At 42.2% G+C, this 24619-nt stretch overlaps 1 protein-coding gene across 1 annotated transcript in view; it reads left to right on the forward strand.

Moving 5' to 3' along the window:
- The window catches only part of MYLK4 (myosin light chain kinase family member 4), a 114687-nt gene extending 106514 nt beyond the window's left edge, over nucleotides 1-8173 (forward strand). Inside the window, exon 15 of the mRNA XM_070747159.1 lies at nucleotides 7544-8173. The gene's annotated coding sequence lies outside the window, so the exon portion shown is untranslated. The remainder of the gene's footprint in view (nucleotides 1-7543) is intronic.
- Nucleotides 8174-24619: the final 16446 nt, after the last annotated feature.

Below are 24619 nucleotides of genomic sequence, written 5' to 3' on the forward strand. Positions count from 1 at the left end.
GCTCCCCCCAGAGATTAGAACTGCCCCTACCCTCCTTACCTTTCGTAAACTCCTCAAAACCCACCTTTGTCATCAGCCATGGGGGAATTGAAACATCTCCCCCGGGCCTATACAATTTATGTATTGTATGACTGTATGTATGTTTGCTTAATAATGGGTTTTTAAAAATATTTTAAATTGTAAATTATTAGATTTATTATGAATTGTTTTATTGTGCTGTGAGCCGCCCTGAGTCTACGGAGAGGGGCGGCATACAAATCTAATAAATAATAATAATAAAAAAATTAAAAAAATTAATAATAATAATAATAATAATAATAATAATAATAATTTTTAAAAATATTTTCAAGCATCTCAAAACTAGTTCAAGGCCACAGTCCTGCATTTGCTAAGGCTGAGAATTCCTGGTTTATCACAACCCCTTGTTGTTTTTAAATACCTTGAATATTTACTATGAGAAAGAAAAAAAGGAGACAAACCACTTTTCATTCAGGGGGCTAATTCTGAACAGGCCATGTGGTAATATGAATCCGCCCTGTGGAACTACAAATGTAATTGAATAGTTTGTCATTCAAGTATTTTGTTGCAAAGACGCCTCTGCAGAGTTTCAAGGCTCCTTGTTCACAGTGGGTTCCCGTAAGTTGCGCTGCATGTTTCTATGTCTAAGCCACCAAAACCACATTGTTCCTAACCGCTTCAGACATCTATTGAGTCAAAATTGTGGGAAGAACCATGATTGCTTGATCCAGACAGGGATAAGGCAAAGAATTCTTATTTTTACCGGGCCTTGATCTTTGGTGCTGCTGCTTGGATGGAACTAACTGAAATGAAGAAGAATCCATGGTTTAGCTAAATTGTGCCAGACACTCCAGCTGAAGCAGAAGGCAATTGGTGGGACTTTCCTTTTTAGCTGTTGTTGTTGTTGAGGATTGCTATGTTATTTTGGGGGGGGGGGGGTTCCTCCTATTTCCCTCCTATAGAATAGAATAGAATAGAATAGAATAGAATAGAATTTTTATTGGCCAAGTGTGATTGGACACACAAGGAATTTGTCTTGGTGCATATGCTCTCAGCGTACATAAAATAAAATATACATTTGTCAAGAATCATGTGGTACAACACTTAATGATTGTCATAGGGGTCAAATAAGCAATGAAGAAGCAATATTAATAAAAATCTTAGGATATAAGCAACAAGTTACAGTCATACAGTCAACATGGGAGGAAATGGGTGATAGGAATGATGAGAAAAACTAGTAGAATAGAAGTGCAGATTTAGTAGAAAGTCTGACAGTGTTGAGGAAATTATTTGTTTAGTAGAGTGACGGTGTTCGGAAAAAAACTGTTCTTGTGTCTAGTTGTCTTGATGTGCAGTGCTCTGTAGCGACGTTTTGAGGGTAGGAGTTGAAACAGTTTGTGTCCAGGATGTGAGGGGTCAGTAAATATTTTTCCCGCCCTCTATTTGACTCGTGCAGTATACAGGTCCTCAATGGAAGGCAGGTTGGCAGCAATTGTTTTTTCTGCAGTTCTGATTATCCTCTGAAGTCTGTGTCAGTCCTGTTGGGTTGCAGCACCAAACCAGACAGTTATAGAGGTGCAGATGACAGATTCAATGGTTCCTTTGTAGAACATTTGGACACTATGCCAGATTTTCTTTGGGGTGTATGCAGGGGTGGGTTACTGCCCGGACGAGTGGGGACGCAGTGGGGTAGCGAAAATGCAGCTCCACCCCAGAGCACCCAATTTGCACTGAAAGATGTTGAAAGAAAATGCTTAAGCCACGCCCACAGTGTGGTAGTAAACATTTTGGTAGACCTTCACTGGGTGACTCTCAGATTGGGTGAATGGAAGAGGCAAAAAGAAGTGGCTTCAAAACAACAGCCTTATTTGGCAACCGCCTTCTGCCGCACGAATCCCAGAGGCCGGTTAGGTCCCACAGAGTTGGTCTTCTCCGGGTCCCATCGACTAAACAATGTCATCTGGCGGGACCCAGGGGAAGAGCCTTCTCTGTGGTGGCTCCGACCCTCTGGAATCAACTCCCCCCAGAGATTAGGACTGCCCCCACCTCCCTTGCCTTTTATAAACTCCTTAAAACGCACCTCTGTCGTCAGGCTTGGGGGAACTGAGACATCCCCCCCTTGCCTATGTAATTTTGTGCATGATATGACTGTGTGTATGTATTTTATCTATTGGGGTTTTTGTTGTTGTTGTTGTTTTTAGACTTTGTAATGTAAAACTGTTATTCTAGATTTTAATTATTAGATTTGTTACCATGTATTGTTTTTATCACTGTTGTGAACTGCCCCAAGTCTACGGAGAGGGGCGGCATACAAATCTAATAATAAATAAATAAATAAATAAATAAATGAATGAATGAATAAATATAATAATAATAATAATAATAATAATAATAATAATAATAACCCAGCAAAAGCTCTGTCTGACAGTCAGCCCTTTTATGGGAAGCTGCTAGACAGTCTAGCCAATCAGAAGTCAGTATATTTCCCTCCAAAATGGAGGACCTGATTGAAGCCTATGTGCTTCAATCTGAGAATGTAAAAGAGACAGGAGAGTCTAGACGCACAATGCTATCTTGTGTAAATGCACCTTAGTTTAGTGAAGTAGTTTATTTCAATCCTAATCCCAAACATGAATTACATTTGAAACAACTATAAGAATTATATAAATATGATGACTCTATATAGAGAACCTTGGTGGTGCAGTGGTTAGAGTGCAGTACTACAAACTACTTCTGCTGACCACCAGCTGCCAGCAGTTTGGCAGATCAAATCTCAGGAGGCTCAAGGGTGACTAGGCCTTCCATCCTTCCAAGATCGGTAAAATGAGGACCCAGATTGTTGGGGGCAATATATGCTGACTCTCTGTAAACTGCTTAGAGAGGGCTGTAAAGTACTTGAAGTGGTATATAAGTCTAAATGCTAAATGATATAAAGGCATTTTCTTGTACTGGGGAAGAAAAGTCAAGTGATAGCAGAGGTTAAAAGTATCTCCTGGGACAAGTAAAATATTGAAGTTTCTTATTGTTGTTAACTGCTGAGCCCATGATGAATAGGCCAATGTGTACTAATCTAATGTAATTAGATACAATCTAGTTTAGATTAGATTGTAGAGAGTGCAAAAGAGACTTCAGATCGCACACAGAAGTATTGGAACAAAGAAACAATAGTGACTCGCTTGCGTGTGTTTTAGGAGAAAAAAATGCAAAAACTAGCAGTCCCTCAGATCCAATTCCAGCATGAGGCAGAACACACAGGTCTCTTGGCAGGCAAAAATTAAACAGAAATGTTGTAATATGATATGTACTCAATGTCTCCTTTGTTTTGCTTGGTGATGTTGACTGCTAATTCATTCATAGTTTTTAAAAGACCATCACAACAGGACATTTTAGAACGAGCTTTCTTTGAAAAAATTACATAGGGTAAAATCGAATGTAGTTTTTTGGCTGATGAAACTTCTGCCATCAATGGAATAAGACAGAGGAAGGGTACGACCTTCCCTCACAATCTTCTCAGATCGAAATATTGATAGAGTTTGAGAGAAGTGACTGGCTTTTAGCAAAAGTGAATGTCTGGGTGCCTTTTAATGAAAAACCACCCTTTGCCTCTTATAGGACTGAGAGTTTTCATATGCAATTTTGAATTCCAATTACTCAGATTTTAAATCAGACAGAAGCCTCGGCTCCCTTCAATCTTCTCCTCCAACATATATACAGATCAAGGACGGAGGTGGGATTCAGCAGGTTCTGACCAGTTCGGTAGAACTGATAGTGGAAATTTTCAGTAGTACAGAGGATCAGTAAATACCACCTCTGACAGGCCCTGTCCAGTGAAGGGCCACAAAAAATTTAACTACCACATTGTGGGTGTGGCTTATTTTGTGGTTGTGGCTTGATAATCATGTGACTGGGTGGGAGTGGTTTATCAACCATGTGACTGGGTAGGAGTGAACAATGGTGACTTAAAGGTCATGTGACTGGCTTAAAGGTGGCCAACTTGACATCACTCACGTCAAGGTTTTGGGTTAAGATGCCTGGTCTCTCCTCACCTCAAAGAGATACAAGATATTTACTATTACTAAACATCCAAAATATACTATTTAATCCTATATGTGTACATACATATTATACCCAGGCACTCAAAAATATACTATATCTACTATATGTAAGCTCCATTTTTACTACCCCCACTGTGTTGGCCCCCCACATGTGGGCAGAAGCCCATGACTGGTCCCACCCCATCTATTCTCTGCATCCCAAGTCCCAGCTGTTCAGTATCCCTCCTGGGGATTTTGCATAACCTTCCCCTGGAGTGGGGATGGAATGGAGATTTTACAGTATCCTTCCCCTACCACAGCTGCTAAGCCCTATCCACCAAGCCACACCCACAGAACTGCTAGTAAAAAAAAAAAAAAGAATCCCACCACTGATCAATGACTATTTCTAGCAAGAATGTGATGGTAGGGACACTGTAGATATTCCATATCCCCCACTTCATATTATTACTCAGTTAGATACAGGGAGAACAACTGGTAGGAAAAAAATATCAGTGGATTCATCTCCTTCTGGGAATCATATGGAAAATGATACATCTGTTGTCTTGCAGGAATACCTCCTGCATGCATTGCTAGTGTTTTGCTTGTAGAGAGGTAGAAAGATGTTTTCAGTTAGTTAAACCAGGATAAAGATCATAATCAGCAAGCTTGGTCAGACCAAACATGACAGTTCAGGCTTTAGCACTGTCCAACAATATTCTTCCCTTTTGCCTGAACAGCTTGTGCAGAGTATTGTAAATTTCAAATACTCTCTCGCACAGAAGAAATCAAGCCAAGACTTCATTTCACTTTGGGGTATTTCTTGGGTTAGTAAAATGGGTAACATACAGCAATAGAAATCCCTGCCCATTCGTACAGTCTGTTCCATGTTGCATAATATTCAGAATATTCTTTATCCTGTAACTCCTTAGTCATTTTGTCCATCTCCACACATTCAAGAATTTTTAAAATAATTTCTTCATCATTAGGTGTGTCATTTTGTTTCCATTTTGCTGCATAAGGTATTCATATATTGCTTTTGAGTAGTTGCCTGTAATGATTCCTAATGGATAAAGTTCTGGTTTCCAATCAATACAATTTTTTAATTATTTCTTCTATTATTTTTCTAATTTTGATTCAAAAGGAGAAGAATGTATGAGGTGTAAACATTAATGTATCAACTAGGAGCAGAAAGATAAACTTTATCATTGTTTTTTTTGTATTTTATATATGTCGTGAGCCACCCTGAGTCCTTGGAGGAGGACTTATAAGTCCTTCTCCGAGCATATAAGTCTAAATAAATAAATAAGTAAGTAAGTAAGTAAGTAAGTAAGTAAGTAAGTAAGTAAGTAAACAAATAAATAAATAAATAAATAAATAAATAAATAAATAAATAAATACATAAATAAAAAAATAAATGTATATTGAACAGTAGAAAATATAAATATTTATATGTACAGTGTTCCCTCGATTTTCGTGGGGGATACGTTCCGAGACCGCTCGCTAAAGTCAAATTTCCACGAAGTAGAGATGCTGAAGTAAATACACCATTTTTGGCTATGGACAGTATCACAAGCCTTCCCTTAACACTTTAAACCCCTAAATTACCATTTCCCATTCCCTTAACAACCATTTACTCACCATTATTACTGGTACTCACCGTTGAATAAGACACTTAGTGATCCTGATATTTATAAACATAATTATTTATTAACAATAATTAATTTTTTTGTTATTTATTTGCAAAAATTATTAGTTTGGCGATAACATATGATGTCATCGGATGGGAAAAACAGTGGTATAGAAAAAACCCCGCGATGTATTTTTTAATTAATATTTTTTGAAAAATCGTGGTATAGGTTATCCGCGAAGTTCGAACCCGCGAAAATCGAGGGAACACTGTATTAGATGGATATATAAATAGTATTTATATTAACTTTGATTAACCAATCTTCAATTGTAATAATAATGATTGTTTGTATGATATGTATGTTTTTTTTAAAAAAATAAAAAATAAAAAAAGGAAATCCCTGAAATTATCTGTCAAATTGTGATTCAAGTGAGTTTTTTTAAATGGTGTCAGAACAGCTTTTTTCCTGGACGCAATCAACATTGGAATTTACATTCTTTTCTTAAAAAGAGGAAATAAACTCTCCCAGTAAGAAAAAAAAACCCATGTAGTATGCTTTACTCTTAAGCTAACTTGCAAGATGCACAGTGAGCTTCATACAAAAATCAATCTCTCCTTGCTTTTTACAATGATACAATTCATCCAATGGATCGTTACAAAGCCGATGGGGGTGCTGTGATTGAGGCAGCAGGCTAGAGACTGAGAGACAGAGAATTCTGGTTCCTCCTTGGCACAAGCCACTTGGGTGACTGTGGTTAATCACTCTCAGGCCTAAGAAGGCAAACCACTTCCGAAAATCCTGTCAATAAAACTCCAGAGACTTGTCTGGGAAGCACCGGGAGTCATCACTGACTCAATAGCAAAGAAAACAAAAAAAATCTTCTGGAATTCTTCATGAAAGATATTTTCATTTCTTACAATTTAGACTTTGATCGGTCTTTCTTCCACAACTGAGAAGGCTCACAGATGCCACATAATGTTTTCCAATAGTTCATTCCCAATGCCCCACTTCCCAGTTCCAAATAATGGGATTATGGGTGTTTGTATCAAAACAGAAGTGAAGCAGAGAGCAATGATTCTCTCACCTGGAAAATGCTAAGAAGCAGAGAGTGAGATAAATTAAAATACAGTGGTACCTCTACCTAAGAACTCCTCTACTTACGAACTTTTCTAGATAAGGACCGGGTGTTCAAGATTTTTTTGCCTCTGCTCAAGAACCATTTTCCACTTACAAACCCGAACCTCCGAAACTGTAACCGGAAAAGGCAGGTAGAAACCTTCGTGGGGCCTCTCTAGGAATCTCTAGGAGGAAATGGGGCCGGAAAAGGCGGGGAGAAGCCTCCATGGAGCCGCTCTAGGAATCACCTGGGAGGAAACAGGGCCTCCACCCTCCCTGTGGTTTCCCCAATCACACGCATTATTTGCTTTTACATTGATTCCTATGGGAAAAATTGCTTCTTTTTACAAACTTTTCTACTTAAGAACCTGGTCATGGAACGAATTAAGTTTGTAAGTAGAGGTACCACTGTACAAGATTAAGTGTATAACAGTATTTGTGCTAAGTCTTAAACTAGTCCGCTGCTCTCAAATGTGGTAGAGGGTGAAGTATAGTAGTAGATGGTCACCTATCAGACCAATCAGGAATGCCCAAAATATCAATGCTGGTCTACAAAGTACTTTGGGCTGGTCTTAACAGTGATCGTAGTTATGACTGCTATCTTGGTTGTTTTGACCACACACTGCAGACACCCTGTAAATATTCAACGTTAAAGTATGATTCAGAGTAACCTTTTGATGCAGCTGTGATGCTTTTGAAAGTATATATTGTGAATGTAATATGTGGCTTTTTCTGTTTCTTTTGCAGGAGAAGTTGCTGTGTAATCACTGCTTTTGAGTTGTTTGGAAACACCAATGAGTTTGTTCTGAGGCTTCACCTTCTTCTCCTACTCCCCGAGATGACTTGAGGTTTTCACTAAGTGGACCAACAACCACTTGAGCTGCAGGATGTTACATCCCAGTGGTGCTGAGCTACTTTCTTCTTCCCCTGCTTTCTTTCGGTCTTCACTGTCAATTGGTATTTCCAGGAAGGAATGCCGTTTGACGACCGTACTGATTTGTGCTTGAGATTGGTATCTTTGCTTACAGTCAGTGTGATATTTCTGGTGTTTCCAGAAGTTTCAGCTGTTGAAAGTACGGTGAGATGATCAGATTCCTGCTCAGCTCAGCAACAGAGGTTGACTTTGATTTTGTGATGGCTGCTTTCAAAACTACTGCATTGAAAAATGTGCTGTTAGAAAACAGTGGGTTAAAATTATGTGTGATGTGTAATGGTCCTCTTTTCCCTGCAAACGCACAATGACTTTGCTATTGTCATGCGTGAACGACATGATAAGATTTTCCCTGGAATGTCTTCTCCACTCCTACTACTGACATATTGTAATACTCTACCCTATTTCCCTGAAAATAAGATCTTGTCTTATATTTTTTGAACCCCAAATAAGCACTAGGCCTTATTTTCTGGGAGGTCTTATTATTTTGGGGAGCGTGGAGCAAGACAGGGCTCCTCTTGCTGTCTTACCTGATTTCCAGCTCTGTCTCCTTAACCCTAATCAGAGGAAATGGTGGGGATCGGCTGCGCATGCGTTTAAATATTTTCAGGGATGGTTTATTTTTGAGGGAGGGCTTATTTTGGGGGGGAGGGCTTAATTTGGGGAAAACATAGTAATATTGTTTGAAATGGGAACTTTGGAAAAAATTGCATTTGGCAAGGATGTGTCTCAAATGCAGGTTTTCCTTTCATTTTGTTTGAATTTGCTAGCGAATTGTGAATCTTCTCCGTAGACTTTGAATGTTTCTACCATATTTAAAATTGCTATAGGTTAAAAAGAAATGGATTCGCCTAGTTTCTGAATGCTGGTGCAGTGAGTTTAGAAATGGGAGAATCAACATTAGCTCCCTGGGTGTTTGCAAAGGAAGTTATTGGGAGGGAGGAGTTGGGTAGAGTGGTGTGGGCAAAGGCAACTAAAGATGTAATATGCTTCATGATATCATCATGCAAGTGAAGGAACATGATCTATATGCCTTGTGAAATGACATCTTGCTGCATTTTCTATATGACATCTTGTTGCATGCAGTGGATGTCTCAGAGGCTCAGCCCATCATCTCAACATTACACCAGCTTATAAACCCAGATTGTACCTGCAAATAGCTTTGTGGGTCTCAACACACAAAACATTTTACAGACAACAAACAATTGGCCAACACAATATGTTATAATAGAATTTTTTTAAGGGAACTGTAAACTAAATGGAGTGAAGAATTAGTGGCACAGGGATATAACTATCAATGGTTCTCTTATTTACAATCATTAGAAAGATTTCAAGTAGACAAAGGATAGTTTAGTAAAGCAATATAACGTGTTTATTGAAATTTGAAACAGAAGAAAACAAATGAAAGAATTATGATAAAGTGGGCAAATATGTTGGGTATAATTCACAGAGGGAATAATAGGGAAATATGTTGCTGAAAGGTTTGAAACTTACCTTATATTATAATCTTAAAATCATTTTTTATAAAATGATGTACCATAAGCATATGTACCATTGAGATTTCTTTCTTTTCTCTCTCTCTTTCTTTCTTTCTTTCTTTTTTTCCTTCCTTCCTTCCTTCCTTCCTTCCTTCTTTCTTTCTTTCTTTCTTTCTTTCTTTCATGTGGGAAGTATGAACAACAAGAGGAGGCATTTTATCATGTGGATGTGTAAAAAAAAACCTAGAAAATTCTGGATCTAAACCCATACATTGATTCAGCAGATTTTCAAGATTAATATACAATTGAAACCACAGGGTGTTGGAGGGGGATTGATGGACAAAAGTTATGGAACGTTGTTGTTGTACAGTATAATTGCAGTAAGATTATTGTATGCACAAAAATAAAAATATATGGCATTACCTAATGGAAGGATGGTTGATGAAGATGATGGAACTTGCCAAAATGGCTAAATAGACTTTGATCAGGCAGAATATCTACGTCTGCTGCTAACTTTTATAGTATTTTTTGTGTAAAACAGAAAAAAAATGAAGTTATGATTTATGGTTTGAATGACTAGACAGAATGGATTACAGAAAGAAGACAGTGATGTTGTAATCATATAGAAAGAGGTAGATTGATCATTGTACTTATAATTGCTGTAAAGAAGATTGGAAGCTACTTCTTTGTATGTTTTTTTCTTTCTTTTCTATATTTGTTTTACTTTTTTTCCTTTCTTGCAGTTTAACTTTTTCTTCAATTTATTTATTTTTCTTTTCTTTATCTTATTTTATATCAGTTTGTATTTTCCTTTTCCTTTTAAAAAAAAACTTTAATAAAAGTATAATCTTATCACAGCTACATCTGGTCTACCAGCTTAGTTGTAAAGAAAGCTGAAATAAGACCCTAGAAATTGTATGCTATAGATACATATATGCACATACATCTACCTGTGGGTATCTCTATAAACAAATAATGCAGGTTAATCAACATCCAATACTAATTGGATACTAACATTCAATACTAAACATCCAATACTAATAAATAAAGGTCTTTCTGTGACGCTGTGAAGAAAAAACTCCAAAGATCAAATAGATCGAACATTAAACATAAAAATCAATCTGGTGCTTTTCTTTTCTTTCTCTGTTTTGTATTTTATCTTTGGTGGTAAAAGAAAAATAAATGTGTTAAAAAAGAACCCTGCAGGATCAATTATCAGTGAGTGTGGGTTCATATTAGCTGCATTACTAATCTGTTCCTAATTTAAAATAATGCCCTCCATATATACATTGGCTAAGGAATTAAAATATTATGAATTTGGTAGTTTTGATAAGTTGTGAGAGGTCAGCATCTACTTTACCAAATAGCAAAAATGAAAAAAAATTCTTACGGCAGTTTCTTGGGGGAAAATATTTTATTTCCTAAGGCTGATTAATTCTTTATCCAACTCCATAAGTCCTTTGGCTGTAGAAAAATAATGTCTGGGATAATAAGTTTATAAATGGTCTCTGGCCTATGGGTACCAAATTACTAGTATCACAGACTTTCCCTAAATTAGCAATTAGCTTTGTCAATTACAGATTACATTTTGATTGCTGTGAGTTTGACAAGTGACTCAACACTTGCTCTAATATTGAAAAGTGATTTATCTTAAACTAGAGGGATGAAGGTAGAATGAGAGGTCAGTACTAGTGGGTCTCCCTGTTGATAATATACTAGTGGGTCTCCCTGTTGATAATATACAAAATTAAAATTGTAATTTTCAATTTTAATAAAAATAAAAGTTGAATAAATTTAACACTCTTTCAAGATAAAGGTATAGAAAGAGGTTACGGCAATATGTGGGTGGCACATGAATAATAAATATGTGTTCAAATTTCAGTTTTATGTTTTCATGAGGTGGAATAAGGCCTAAAACAAGAATGGATATATATAGGACCAGATTCCTCATGTATAATTGAAACTGTTCCTCATAGGGGCGTATATAAGTGCACTGATGTGCCTATCGTCCCCTGTCCAATTCTCTTTTCTTACCTCTTTTATCTTATATATCCTCTCCTCTATACATACTCTCTTCCTATCCACTTCCCTTCTTTTTACTTCCTATCTTTATATATATATTCCTAATGTATATTCTCTCTCATATGTATTGTATATTGGACAAAGAATAAATAATAATAATATCAGTGAGAAAAAATGACACCCTCATAGTTTACTAGATGATCTTGAATCCACAACAGGATTTCTAGACATTTGCAGTTTTTAAGCTGGTTTTTAACTACCAGGATTTTCCCTACTGATGAAATGCTGATATGGATATTAACTCACAGGAATTGATCGTTATGATAAAAATATTGCATTTTATTTTAGGCACTCCTATTCATTTGATGAAATAAATGCAGCTATGCTTTGAGTTCTTAAACTTAAAAGCAATTCTGCTATGGCTGGGTATTAAGCATGAATTGACATTTTCCCTCCCCCTAGGCTTATAAAATTTATGTATGGTATGCTAGTATGTATGATTGGTTTCTAAATTGGGGTTTTTTAAATTAACTTAAATATTAGATTTGTTTACATTGTATTATTATTGCTGTGAGCCGCCCCGAGTCTGCGGAGAGGGGCGGCATACAAATCTGATTAATAAATAAATAAATGAATGAATTGGTCCATGGATATATACACATCTAATATTATATTCCTTTAAACTCAATATGGCTACACAGAAGGACAGATAGTTCTTGTTTAGCAACTGCCTCATTTAGTGACCTTTCACATTTACAATGGTGACCTGACCAACCCTCACATTTACACTCTTTGCAGTTTTATAAAGCAAAATTAGATCGTAAGAAGAGTTGTGGTTTCCCTAATGAAGTCCGCAGTCTTCAGATAAATGTGTGAACCAAGCATCGCTGAAAAGAAACGAAGAAGATGATGAGAACTGGCTTCATGCCATCCTCCTTTATTTCTGGCCTCCTCCTTGTCTTATTCCTTCTTTATCAAAAGCCACTTGCTTCTTTGCAAGAGAGCAAAAACTCTCGCTGCTCTTTTCATCTTTCTTTTAGAGTGATTATCTGGATACATGCAGTGAGAGAATTGTCTATTATGTAATTGTGTGATCATAAGAAAAGGAAGAAAGAAGGCAGTGACAGATGGGGAGTTGCTGTAAATGCATTGAAAGTTCATTTTGAAAAGTAAATTCATGGGGAAAAATATTTATTTCGTCCCAAAAAAAGCCATAAAACAACTGCCTGTTTTGAAGATAGTACATGAATTAAAAATCGATGAAGATGTATAAGTGGTTCTTGGAATACTGGACTATAATGGCCCTCTAAAGTTGAAAGATGAATGTTAGACTGCCATTTGCTCTCCAATTAAGATGAAAGCAGAGCCTTATTTCAAGTGAGGTGCAACTGTTACAGACCTACAAAAGTGATTATTTTAAAAGATCATTGGAAGATCAATGGAATGCTTGTGTCTATAAATACAGAACATTTGGTCTTGACAATTCCCCTGAAGCGTGTCATAATCCTAAAAGCAATTCATTGGATTCCCACAATTGGATCTTAGAGAATGAGTAACTAAGTACATATTGCTCAGTAAATAGAATGCAGTTTGTACTCAAATGTCATATGTACATATTGCAGAAGAGACGGAGTAACGACTCGGACACAAGAGCTGGATTTAAACTTGGGTCATTTTTATTATAATAAATTTGCATAATTTATTAATTAAATTAGCATAAATTAGCATAAATTTGCATAATCAACATACTTAACTATGACCCGGAACCAAATGGACCTGCAGGGTCAAACAAACACTTCCGGGGCGGAAATGACGTAAAAGGTCAACATTCCTGGGCAACTATGGGCGTAATCGATGCTGGTCCAGGTGAGGGACCTCTCCCTCACCTGAGACCCTGCCATACACTCGCATGAGGGGGGTCCCGCCGGCTCACCCCTACCCTGGGACTTCAATAGCGGGACCCAAAGACAGGTTCCCCCCAAGAGCGCAGGTAGCACCCACCATGGTCTTGGAGAGAACCTGTCAATCATCCCCAAAGATGCCCAAGGGAGAACGCGCAGTTGCTGAAACCACCCAGATTTCCGCCCCTAACCTGCCACGGAGCGGGGGTCAGATCTCTATCTTGGCCCCCCGACTCCCCCCTCTATCTGCGCCAGCTCACGCAGAGACCTCTGCAGGTCCTGTAAGAAAATGGCGTTCCCCTGTTCTGACAGGTGAACGCCATCGGCCCGGTAAAGCCACGGCCGATCTACAGTGATGAGGGGATGGGCAACTACAATCCCCCCTAATTCTTTGACAGTCTTTCCCACGGCCTTATTCACCCTACGTCTAACCCGGTGGATGGCCCTAAGGGAAATGGCGTCCCTCCAAACGATCCGTGGGAGGATCTCTGACCACACCACTTGCGTGGTGGGCCATGCCGTGCGAAGCCGCCGCAGGTCTTCGCGCGCCTGGACGATCAACGGTAGACCGCCAAGCAGGCATAGGTCATTGCCACCGAGGTGCAAGACCAGCCATCTGGGTGCGGCTATGGGCTGCCGACCACCCAGTCCCATCTGGGCGCGACCCTGGGTAGCCGCCCGCCCAGCAGCGCCGGGTACCGCCCTGAGATGCTGCGTACCCAGCAGCGTCGGTAGGAGGCCCTCCCACCGCATACCCCTCCGGCCCATCCAAACAACATTGACCCACCGTCCCAACGACAGCTGGGTCCCGATGGCACTTCTGGCTGCTGAGCGGCCGGCCCAGAAGACCATGCTGTGGCCACACAGCAGCGCCGTCGGTTTCTGCCTGGACTGGGAACCTGGAAGAGGACACACACAGAGAGGTTACCTAGCCTAAACCCTGCCCCGGATCCTCAGCGGGCCTGACATAACCCAAATATGCCGCTGACCGCCAGCGGCCGATCTCCTGAATCCGTTGGGCCGGGAGACCAGAAAGTGCCGCGCTAGTGGCGGCGCCGATACGGAACGAATGCGTTCCATAGCCGGCGGGATCCATGCCTACCTGAGACATAGCCTTAGACACTATCGCCCAGAATTGATACCGGGTCAGGGGGGAACCATCCTGGTGTATAAAAAGGTACCCACGCCCTGACCCACGCAAAACACAAAATTGCTGCAAAGCAGCCACCGGGCAAACAGACTTATCGGTGGCTGCACTAAGTTCAAGTCTAACCCCTCTGTGTAACTGATCTGTCTTGGAGTGTCTCACCAAAAGAGAGACACCCCCCTGTCTAAAGGACAGATCAGCGAGCTGGAAGGCGCGGAGCGACAAGTCAGACTGCGAGGAGGCCATTGCCTCGCTGACCCTGAGGGCCCCGAAAAACATAACGCAAGTCGCTGCCCTGAACAGCCGAGCCTCGTAAGGAGAGGCGCACAGACTGCCAAACATCTGATTAATCAGAGACAGCTGCTGAACCGTCAGGGCCCGACGAGTGTCAGCGGGAAACCCCTGTCGCTCCCTCACCCAACCCTCCAGCATCCTCCGGATGCGAAAATCACCCGTAAAATCACCAAACCCCCCCGCCTTGGACAGAAAGGCGAGGCCGGCTAACCTAGCCCTGATAGTCCTCACTGAAAGGCCACGCCCCTTCAGCAGGACACAGAATTCAGCTAGGTGCTCAACCGGGGCAGGCCAGCAATGGGGGTAACCCTTACCCAGCCTGAAATCCCCAAACTCCTTACCTGCACGCTGATAAGCTCGCAGGGTACTAGGAGCTACCGATAAGGCGATCGCCCTGGAGGCCTCGTCTCTCCAGCTCTCGAGAGCCCGCCCAGGCTCCACAGGTGGGCTGGAAACACCTCCGGCGACTCTAGGGCCCACAGGGCCAGGGTCCGAAACCTGGACAACTGACCACGGGACAAGGCGTCAGCCACCCCGTTATCTAAACCAGGGACGTGCCTAGCCAAAAACAAGGCGTTCAAAGACAAGGACCTGTGCACAAAATGGCGGACAAGCCGCATCACCCTGTCACTCTTAGAGGACAGGGCGTTCACAACATGGACAACCGCTAGATTGTCACACCAAAAATGCACAGTCTTATCCCTGAACTGCTCCCCCCAGAGCTCTAAGGCCACTATTAAGGGGAAAAGCTCCAAAAAGGTTAGGTCCTTAACCAACGAACAGGCACTCCATTCCGGAGGCCATGCCGACCAGCACCACTGGTCACCTAACACTACCCCAAAACCGCAAGTCCCTGCGGCGTCGGAACACAGCTGCAGCTCCGCTTCCAAAAGAAGCTCCTGCCGCCAAAACGACAACCCATTAAAACGTTCCAAAAACTCCCGCCACACGCAGAGGTCAGCCCTGACCCCTGCACATAAGCGGGTACGATGGTGGGGCAAACTCAGCCCCTTCATCGCATCATACAACCGGCGAGAAAAAGCCCTACCAGGCACCACTACCCGACAGGCAAAATTAAGAATCCCAGCCAACTCCTGGAGCTGCCGAAGAGTAACCTTCCTGCAGCCCAGGACCGCCTCAAGTTTGGACCTGATCTTAATCAACTTATCCAGGGGCAATCTGGAAGATTGCTCCACTGAATCCAATTCAATACCCAGGAAGGTAATCCTGGTGGCAGGGCCTTCGGTCTTCTCGGAGGCTAAAGGCACCCCCAATTGAGCACAAAGGGCTTCGAAATCCCGCATCAAAGCAAAGCATTGCTCTGATTGCGCAGGCCCGGCCACCAAGAAATCATCAAGGTAATGAACGACAGACCCCAGGCCACTCCGCCTCCTGAGCACCCACTCGAGGAAGGTACTAAAGCTCTCAAAGAGGGAGCAGGAAATAGAGCAGCCCATCGGCAATGCCCTATCGACATAAAACCCACCTTCGAAATGGAAGCCCAGCAGCTCGAAGTCGCCTGGGTGAATGGGGAGGAGCCGAAATGCCGACTTAATGTCGCATTTACCCATAAGGGCTCCCACCCCACACTCCCTAACCATAGCCACGGCCGCATCAAAGGATGCGTACCGGACGGAACAAAGCTCGTCAGGAATGAAGTCATTCACTGACTCCCCTTTTGGAAAAGACAAATGGTGAATCAACCTAAATTCACCACTCGCCTTTTTGGGGACCACACCTAAGGGGGACACACGAAGATTCGGAAAGGGCGGCTCCGGGAAGGGCCCAAGGACCCTGCCCTCAGCCACCTCCTTTCGAATCTTAGCCCGTACAATGTCTTCATGTCCGACAACCGACCTGAGGTTGTCGGACATGAAGGCCCTCCGAATACCCACATAAGGGATCCTAAATCCCTCGGAGAAGCCCCTCAAGAGCAACTCGGCTCTCGGGCGAGGGTGGTAGTCGATCAACCAACCCTCAAGTACAGAAACATTAATTGGGCTGGGCCCCTTTTCCCCCAGCTGGTGGGGGAGGTTTTCCTGGACCCCCGCCCTTCTTCTCCGCCCCTTTTTTGGGGCGGGGACAGACTGAAGCTGCATGGGACCCCCCACAATTCCCGCAGGCATGCTTGTATTTACAAAAGGGACGAAAACACGCCCCTTTTGCAGCAAACTCATGACAAGCGGGCGAGGCCCCCTTGCCAGCCACTCCAGGAGTCGCCTTGGCCGGCGAAGCCGCGCCGGGCTCCTCCTCCATAAAGTGCCCACTATCCGTGCGCTCACACCCTTCCTTCCCGGACATATGCGTGGCCCGGAACCACAGGTCCGGGACCACCATATCCCACGGCAAGTTGGGCTCCACAGACATCCTCATGCGGAAACCCTTATCATAATGGCGCCAGATGGTGCCCTTATATTCAAAATGGGCCCTGGCAATTAAGTCTATATACTTAAACATGGCAGAGGCCATAGCCGGCTGCCGTTGGATCACTACCGACCCATAGGTAAGGAAGGCATACAGCCAGGAGCTGAAGCATTTCGTTACCTTGGTCTTCTTCGTTTTCTCCCCCGGGACAATCTCTTTCTCCTGCTTGGGAACCTCGCGGTTCAAAAGCGAAAAAAGATCGACGTATTCGCCCCGCCAAATAGCCTCCTTGACCGACGGGTGAAGGTGGCATCCTAGAGGGGTGGACGGCAGCCCGCACGGTATGGCCCCCGCTTTAATACAAGCGAAGGGGTCCCACACCGAGTTGGCCGCCACACCAAAAACACCCGCCCCGTGGGGGTAGGGGAAAACCGGGAGCGGGGGCATGACAGGAGGGGCCGGAGGAACCCACCCCCCTGCCCCTGGCACCGCTGGTGTCCCCGCAGGACCCGTCCCAGACAACGGAGCAGCGCTGGCCGCCGGCGGCCCCGGAGGAGGAACCGGCGGAGCCCACACCTGCCCGCAGGTGCCCGCGGGGGACCCCAAAAAGCTGGACCCACTCCCGACCCCCGCCGGGGGAAAACCCGGGGCGGGGGGAGGAAGAAAAGACAGAGATGTGGTGTGTGGTGCAGCCTCACCTGCCCCGTACGGGGTTGAAGACATCCACGGGGGGCCCAATGGTGTGGGGCCCGGGAAAGCCGCCATCGGCCCTGCAGGGGCCTGCCGTCCGAACGGACCCGGCTGCCCAGCCTGGGCCGCCGCCGGATCTCTCCCCAACGCCGCAGGCACTTGATCGCTGGACACTCCGGGGACCGCACCGCTCCTCCACTGCTCGAGCTCATCGAGCCTCTCCAACACCCTGGCCCAAGACATAGCAGGAGAAAAATCGGGTTGAGGGGCAGGAGGCACCGAGACCACCCCCCCCTGTTCAGGGACCACCCCAGCAGTCCCCTCCCTGCTGGCCCGGGCCCGGGCAGAAGGCCTAAGGGCCCTCCTGGGGCGCGCTGCTGGCGGAGCCACAGGAGCAGTGGCAGGCCTCTTCTTAGGAGCCATCACACTCTCCCCTTAGGTAAGCAATAAGCCACGAAAAACCACCTAGGCCGAAACCCACAGCGCGAATGGCAGGCCCAACTCCCCCCACAGGGCCCTACCTAGGGCCTGGGAGCCCCTGCTACCCCTATTAACCCCTGTATTGGGTATAACAGTACAATGATATCTCTATATATTGCACAGTATTTATTGATAATGTATTATTAAGATGGAAAACCTCCCTGCACAGGCAGGCCTTAGAGGCCTGCAATCCAGGAACACCCCCCCCGCCCAAGACCGGGGGGCCAAACCCAACACCCCCACCGCGCCCTCCTCCCAGCCGGGAGGAGGTTACCAGTCCCCCTCGGGCCCGAGGGGGATCGCTGCAAACAGCTCCGGTGAAGTAGTAAAAGCAAGAAGTCTTCCAGGCACTTTTCGCCCCCTCGGTAGGCCACAAAATGGCGGCCGCAACACGAGGGAGACACAAAATGGCGGCCGAGCAGCTCCAAGGAGTGTCTGCTCAGGCAACCAGGTCCGGGCGAAAAGGCTGTTTCCCGGCCTGCTGCCCCTTAAATAGGGCCAGCAGGCCCCGCCCAGACCTGGTGACATGCCCAGCCACGTGGGCGGGCATTCCCGGCCGAAATCTCGTCTCGCGAGATTTCGGCCGAAAAACAAGATGGCGGCCGCCATCTGAAGGGTCCGAGTCTGCCCGGCCCTTCAGCAACATCGCCGTGGGGCCGGTAAGTCAGCCGGCGTTAATGTGTGCAATAGTTGTGGTTTTGAAATATTATTTTGAATAAGAATCTTGCGTTTCAAGGCAAACCTTGAGTGCTAATATTTTAAGAGCTTGTTGAATAATACAGAATGCCATCTGCTACTTTAACAGTCTTCATACATTCTATATTTATAAACTTTGAGTAGCATGTTTAAAATTGTTTATTTTGCAAATAGTGTAACCACAGTTTGCTCTCTTACAGTCATTCCCACCTTTAAAAACACTTCATCATCCTTCAAGTGTACGTTACTATAAACACTTATGGGTGCTTGCTTATTTGCTCCGTTTGGGGATAATATGTTCATATGCTTAAATATGTTAAAATACAGTACATATTCATATTTTTTGGAGTTGAGAATTAATATGACAGAGCAAGACAGGCACTTTGTAAGACATAGTTATTGTGCGTAGCTTATATTTTCATAGTTGATTTGACATGACTGGAACTATTGTATTTTCAGAAGTAGGGAATATTATATTGAAAATGATTCTGTTTGCATTGTCACCAATAGCATCAGCATAAAGTGCTTTAAATGTTGATAATAACTTTCTACTTCCTTAATTTGAGTGTTTTTTCTTGTTCATAGTACTCCTTCAGTGTTATCACATGATTGCTCTTTTAAGAACTTACTCGAACCTTAAAACAAGTAAAGAGATATAACATAAATATTCAAGGTTTATTAGAAAAATGGCGGCTGCCAACATTCTAGATGACTTTTTTTAATTTAATGGCTAGATAGTGTTGTAAACAAAGAAAATTAAAGAGCAAGAAGCCAACAGCGTTATCAATTCACAACAAAAGGGTGGTAATTTCTTGTTATGTGTAGCGAGGCATAGTAGCCTAGAGGTGAAGATACTTGCCTTCTACTCAGAAGGTTGGGAGTTCAATCCTAGGCAACAGCAGCTGTTTCTCTATTAAGTTGCAAAGATAATCTATGTGGCTAGTAAATGATCAGCACCATTCAATCAACTTGAACTCCAAATAAAAGGATTAAAACAGGGGTGTCAAACTCAAAGCCTGTGGGCCAGATCCGGCTCATGAGGTGCTTATATTTGGCCCATCCTGGAAACAGTGAAGGGCCAGTCTATGACACCCCTGCCAGCAAAAATGGGCTCCCAAACTCCATTTTGGGGAGGCTGTGAGGCTCTCCCGAGCTCTGTTTTGTTGACAGAGGGTTGCAAGATGCCATCCCAGCCAAAAATGGAGATTGGGAACCTGTTTTTGTTGGCAGAGCACTCGGACCACCACAGACCTCCCTGACACAAGTAAGGTCAATCTGGCCATGCCCACTCTGCCCCACCCACCCAAGGTCATACTCAACCCTGATGCAGTGCTCAATGAAATCATGTTTGACGCCCCTGGATTAAAAGAAAAAAATATATTTTCATATATCATTCAGAAAAAGATGCTACACCTTTACACTTCATTTTCATTCACAATTATATATACCTGGGATTTGACTTAATGTAAATGCATGAATTCACCATAAGAAATGCATGAATCTGTATAAGAATACTTTGATCAGGGTGTCTCAAATTGAGTGCTATTATATATTTACCTCCACTGATGATACCTACCCCCAAAAATAAAAATACTATCCTGGAACGATTATATTTACAATGAAGAAATTAAACAAGAGTTGCAAATTGAAATTATATAGATTTAGTGCATACAATAGCATACACACAAATAAGCCACGAGTAGGGAAATTAAACATTCACATAAAAGAAAGCATGTCCTCAATTATTTTTGAGTTTGACCAATATTTCTAGTTGTGTGAAAGATCAAATAGCTTTAATCAGCCTTAAAAAGAAAAAAAAAACTGGGTTATTTCCCAGAAAGTTCATTGGGCCAATTCTGACACTTTAAGAAGATCATCTTCATACATACACTAGAAACTGGCTTTATACTGTACAATTTCATCTTCAATGAACACTTTAGATTAGCTATCTATTTACAATACTATATGAAATATGCATCAAGATAAGATGTTTTGTAAATATGTTTTTCAAATTTATATACAGTCAAAAGCATCATAACTACGTGCTTTAATTTGTTTTTTGTTTTCCATAATATTCTTTCTTAAAAGTAGTGAATGCCTTCAGTATACTTAAATCTGTGCAAATGTGCAGATGATTGTGCAAATTTAAGTAGGATTTAAAATGAATAACATGTTTCTAAATTAACATGCCATCTTATTAAGATTGAAAGCATAGCCATTATGAACACACATTATAATCTGGAATAAATTATTACTTTGATGACTCACAACGTTTGGATTGTTCTGCCCTTACGTTCCAATTTTCACCCTTCTGATTTTGAATGTTTAATTATCTTTTTAAAATTTATTTACATCTCTTGAATGTTTAGTAATTGCTCAATATAACATACGGTAATAGTTGATTCAAAATCATTACAGACCAGCTGCAACAGATGTGAACATCAAGTGTTACTGAATGTCAAACAGTTGCTTTTAATTGTGGTTTGTTGTTACATCTGAATTTGTTCCAGGTTAATTATAATGTGCTACATCATTCTGCCCACAAGGCACAATGACTGGTAGAAAACAGAACCATATGTGGAGCTAAATGATTCTTTGGAGATGCACCATTACCACCACCAGGATATGAGTCTCTACACTTCACATTCTTGACCCCACGGAGCAGAGAGTAGGGAACCACACCCAAAAAGTCTGAGGTGAAGCCTCAGATAAATGAGTTATTGTGGACAGGGTAGATTCAGGTCTCAGGATTCCCTTTCAAGTGCAAGAGAGATGAATATGCAGTAATAAGGTCCTTTAGTACTGTTTGCTGGTCTGATGTATTTCCCAGACTAGACGCAAGTATTAGAAAGCTGTTTGTCTGTGTTGACTCGACAACAGCTTTCAGGACATGCCTGCTCAACCACTGACAGGAAATTTGGCATAACACACAACCTTCAGGTCAGACTGTCCTGACTTAGCTCTAAGATTTTGGTGTCTGAATTTTACACTGTAAGTCATGGGGAGTAACTACTTTTCTTCTTCTTTTTAAATATTTTCTTTATTAAGTTTTCACATATAATTCAAATCACACATTATTCTGTTTTACAGATTATAAACCATCTCTATTAACATTCTTATAGTAGATTTTTACCTGTTGCATTCCATTATATACATTATATTTCATACTTTTATATTCTAATATTTATTACGTTCACTAACTGGTAAATAAAACTTTTTACAAGGTAGCTGTAGATTGTTTCAATTGTACTATTGCTTCATATTATATTATTTCTATATTCTCTTTTGAACCCATTCATGCCATTTTTGCCATGTTCGTTTTGATTCCATGATTTTGTTTCCCTTGATTGAGTTAGTGAGTTCGTCCATCTCCACGCATGTATATATCTTGTCTATAATTACGTCTTCCGTTGGGTCTGGTCATTTTTCCAGAGTTGTGCTATCGCAATTCTTGTTGCAGTGTTTATATGCAGTGTTTATATGTGTTGTAAGAAGCATTGTTTGTTTTGAGTAGTGTTTTGAGTTCTGTAACTACTTTTCATCAAGAGACTATTTTGGTATTACTCTGGTGACAAATATAATCAGTGCTCCAGTCCAGAACAGGTACAAAGAATTCAATCTAGTAGCTACAATTTGAGGCTGTCCCCGGAAAACACTAATAAAAGGGTCACTGGGCAACTGATCAGGCCTGGGAGAGTTTTGGCTTTGACTTCAATTAAGAATAATCTTGCCAAAAGTGATGGAATTAATTATAGAAGACAGAAACGCTTGGAGTTTATTTAGTGACTCACTGTTTTCCACAGTTCCTTTGGCTGTGACAATCCCCCTTTCTGAATGGTACTTCTGTTCTACACATTTTGCAACATGTTTATTTGAAAATATGGTCAGGGTGAATTTAGCAATAGAGGATCTAGCCTACAAATAATGTATTAATATAATAAATGTACAGACAAAATTACAGGCCACTACAACTCAATCCACATAACCTTTAAAAGTCTCATTTATTTCAACCACATTAGGTTCAAGATGTTGGCTTCGGGACCAAGTTAACCAAATTTCAACTTTGCTTCTGAGTATTTTATCAATTTAGCATCTCAAAGAGCATTAGGATTTATGCTGGCTTTACTGGTAAAACGTTTGCTTCATTTGATATAGACTTTCAGGAGACATTTAGTGAAAAGTAATAAGGTAACTTAAAGTCCACTGAATGAAGAACAATTGAAAATGTATGCTTGGACTGGTAAGTCTTAAGTTCCGGATGGTTTATACTCTTCATGAAAGAGGTTCTCTATTCTTTCCCTTTGTAAATCCTTTCATTTTTCAAAGGCCCTCACAAGCAACCCCCTTGGGGAAGTTTGTGAGAAGCCAAGTGAGGGTTACAGATGACATGGAAAATAATTGATACCTCTACCCTGTAGTATTCCTTGTGTAGGTCTAAGGTCACATGGTTGGGGACGCCCACATGTGATCCAAAGCCACATTTATTTTATTTATTTATTTTGTCCAATACACAATGAGAGTTTTACTGGGTATATATCTATATACACATAGTAAAATACATGATGAAGGTTATAGAGGAGATACTCATAGTAAAATATATCTATGAAAGAATAGAAAAGATATATAGGAATAGAAGAAAGGTATAGGAGATATAGGAGAGCAATAGGACAGGGGACGGAAGGCACTCTAGTGCACTTGTACTCGCCCCTTACTGACCTCTTAGGAATCTGGATAGGTCAACCATAGATAATCTAAGGGTAAAGTGTTGGGGGTTTGGGGATGACACTATGGAGTCCGGTAATGAGTTCCACGCTTCGACAAGTTGGTTATTGAAGTCATATTTTTTACAGTCAAGTTTGGAGCGGGTAATATTAAGTTTAAATCTGTTGTGTGCTCTTGTGTTGTTGTGGTTGAAGCTGAAGTAGTCGCCGACAGGCAGGACGTTGCAGCATATGATCTTGTGGGCAATACTTAGATCTTCTTTAAGGTATCTTAGTTCTAGGCTTTCTAGGCCCAGGATTGAAAGTCTAGTCTCATAGGGTATTCTATTTTGAGTGGAGGAATGAAGGGCTCTTCTGGTGAAGTATCTTTGGACATTTTCAAGGGTGTTAATGTCTGAGATGCGATATGGGTTCCAAACAGATGAGCTGTATTCGAGGATGGGTCTGGGAAAAGTTTTGTAAGCTCTTGTAAGCAGTGTGAGATTGCCAGAGCATATGGGTGCTCAGTTCACATTATGCCATTAGCATAATTTAGCATGAGATTTGAACCCTAGGCTTTGCAAACACGGAACTCTGGGTAGGCCTGAAGGCCTGGGGAAATTCTACCCTAGTGAAATTGTAGCTTGTAGCAAAATGTAACAGGAGTGCTTTTGCTGACACTTCAAAGCCTACTACCAAGCATTTGCAACATTATGAATGCTCAGGGCCGCCGATAGGGGGGTATTACTGGTAGTGGTGTACCGGGCCCGGCCATGAGGGGCCCCCGGTTTTGCCCGCTGTCGCACATGCGCAGAACCGGCCCTCTCTTGCCAGCTGCCTGTCTCACCAACGAAAAAGGCGGGCCCGATGGCCCTCGCGAGGCAGGACTCGAAGAAGCCCCGACGGAGCCTTAGGCAGCGCGGTCCTCCAGTCCCAGAGCGTGCGGCGAAGGTAGGAGCCCCTTCGGGGTGGCGGTTGCAACTTGCGCTTGTGTTAAATTTTGTTTCTTTCCTAAGCAGCCTTCTGTGTAAAAAAATCCATTTGGGAACGAGTCGTTCCCAAATGGATTTTTTTATACAGAAGGCTGCTTAGGAAAGAAACAAAATTTAACACAAGCGCA

Source organism: Erythrolamprus reginae, chromosome 3 (genome assembly GCF_031021105.1).
Source record: "Erythrolamprus reginae isolate rEryReg1 chromosome 3, rEryReg1.hap1, whole genome shotgun sequence".
Classification (NCBI taxonomy): Eukaryota; Metazoa; Chordata; class Lepidosauria; order Squamata; family Dipsadidae; genus Erythrolamprus; species Erythrolamprus reginae.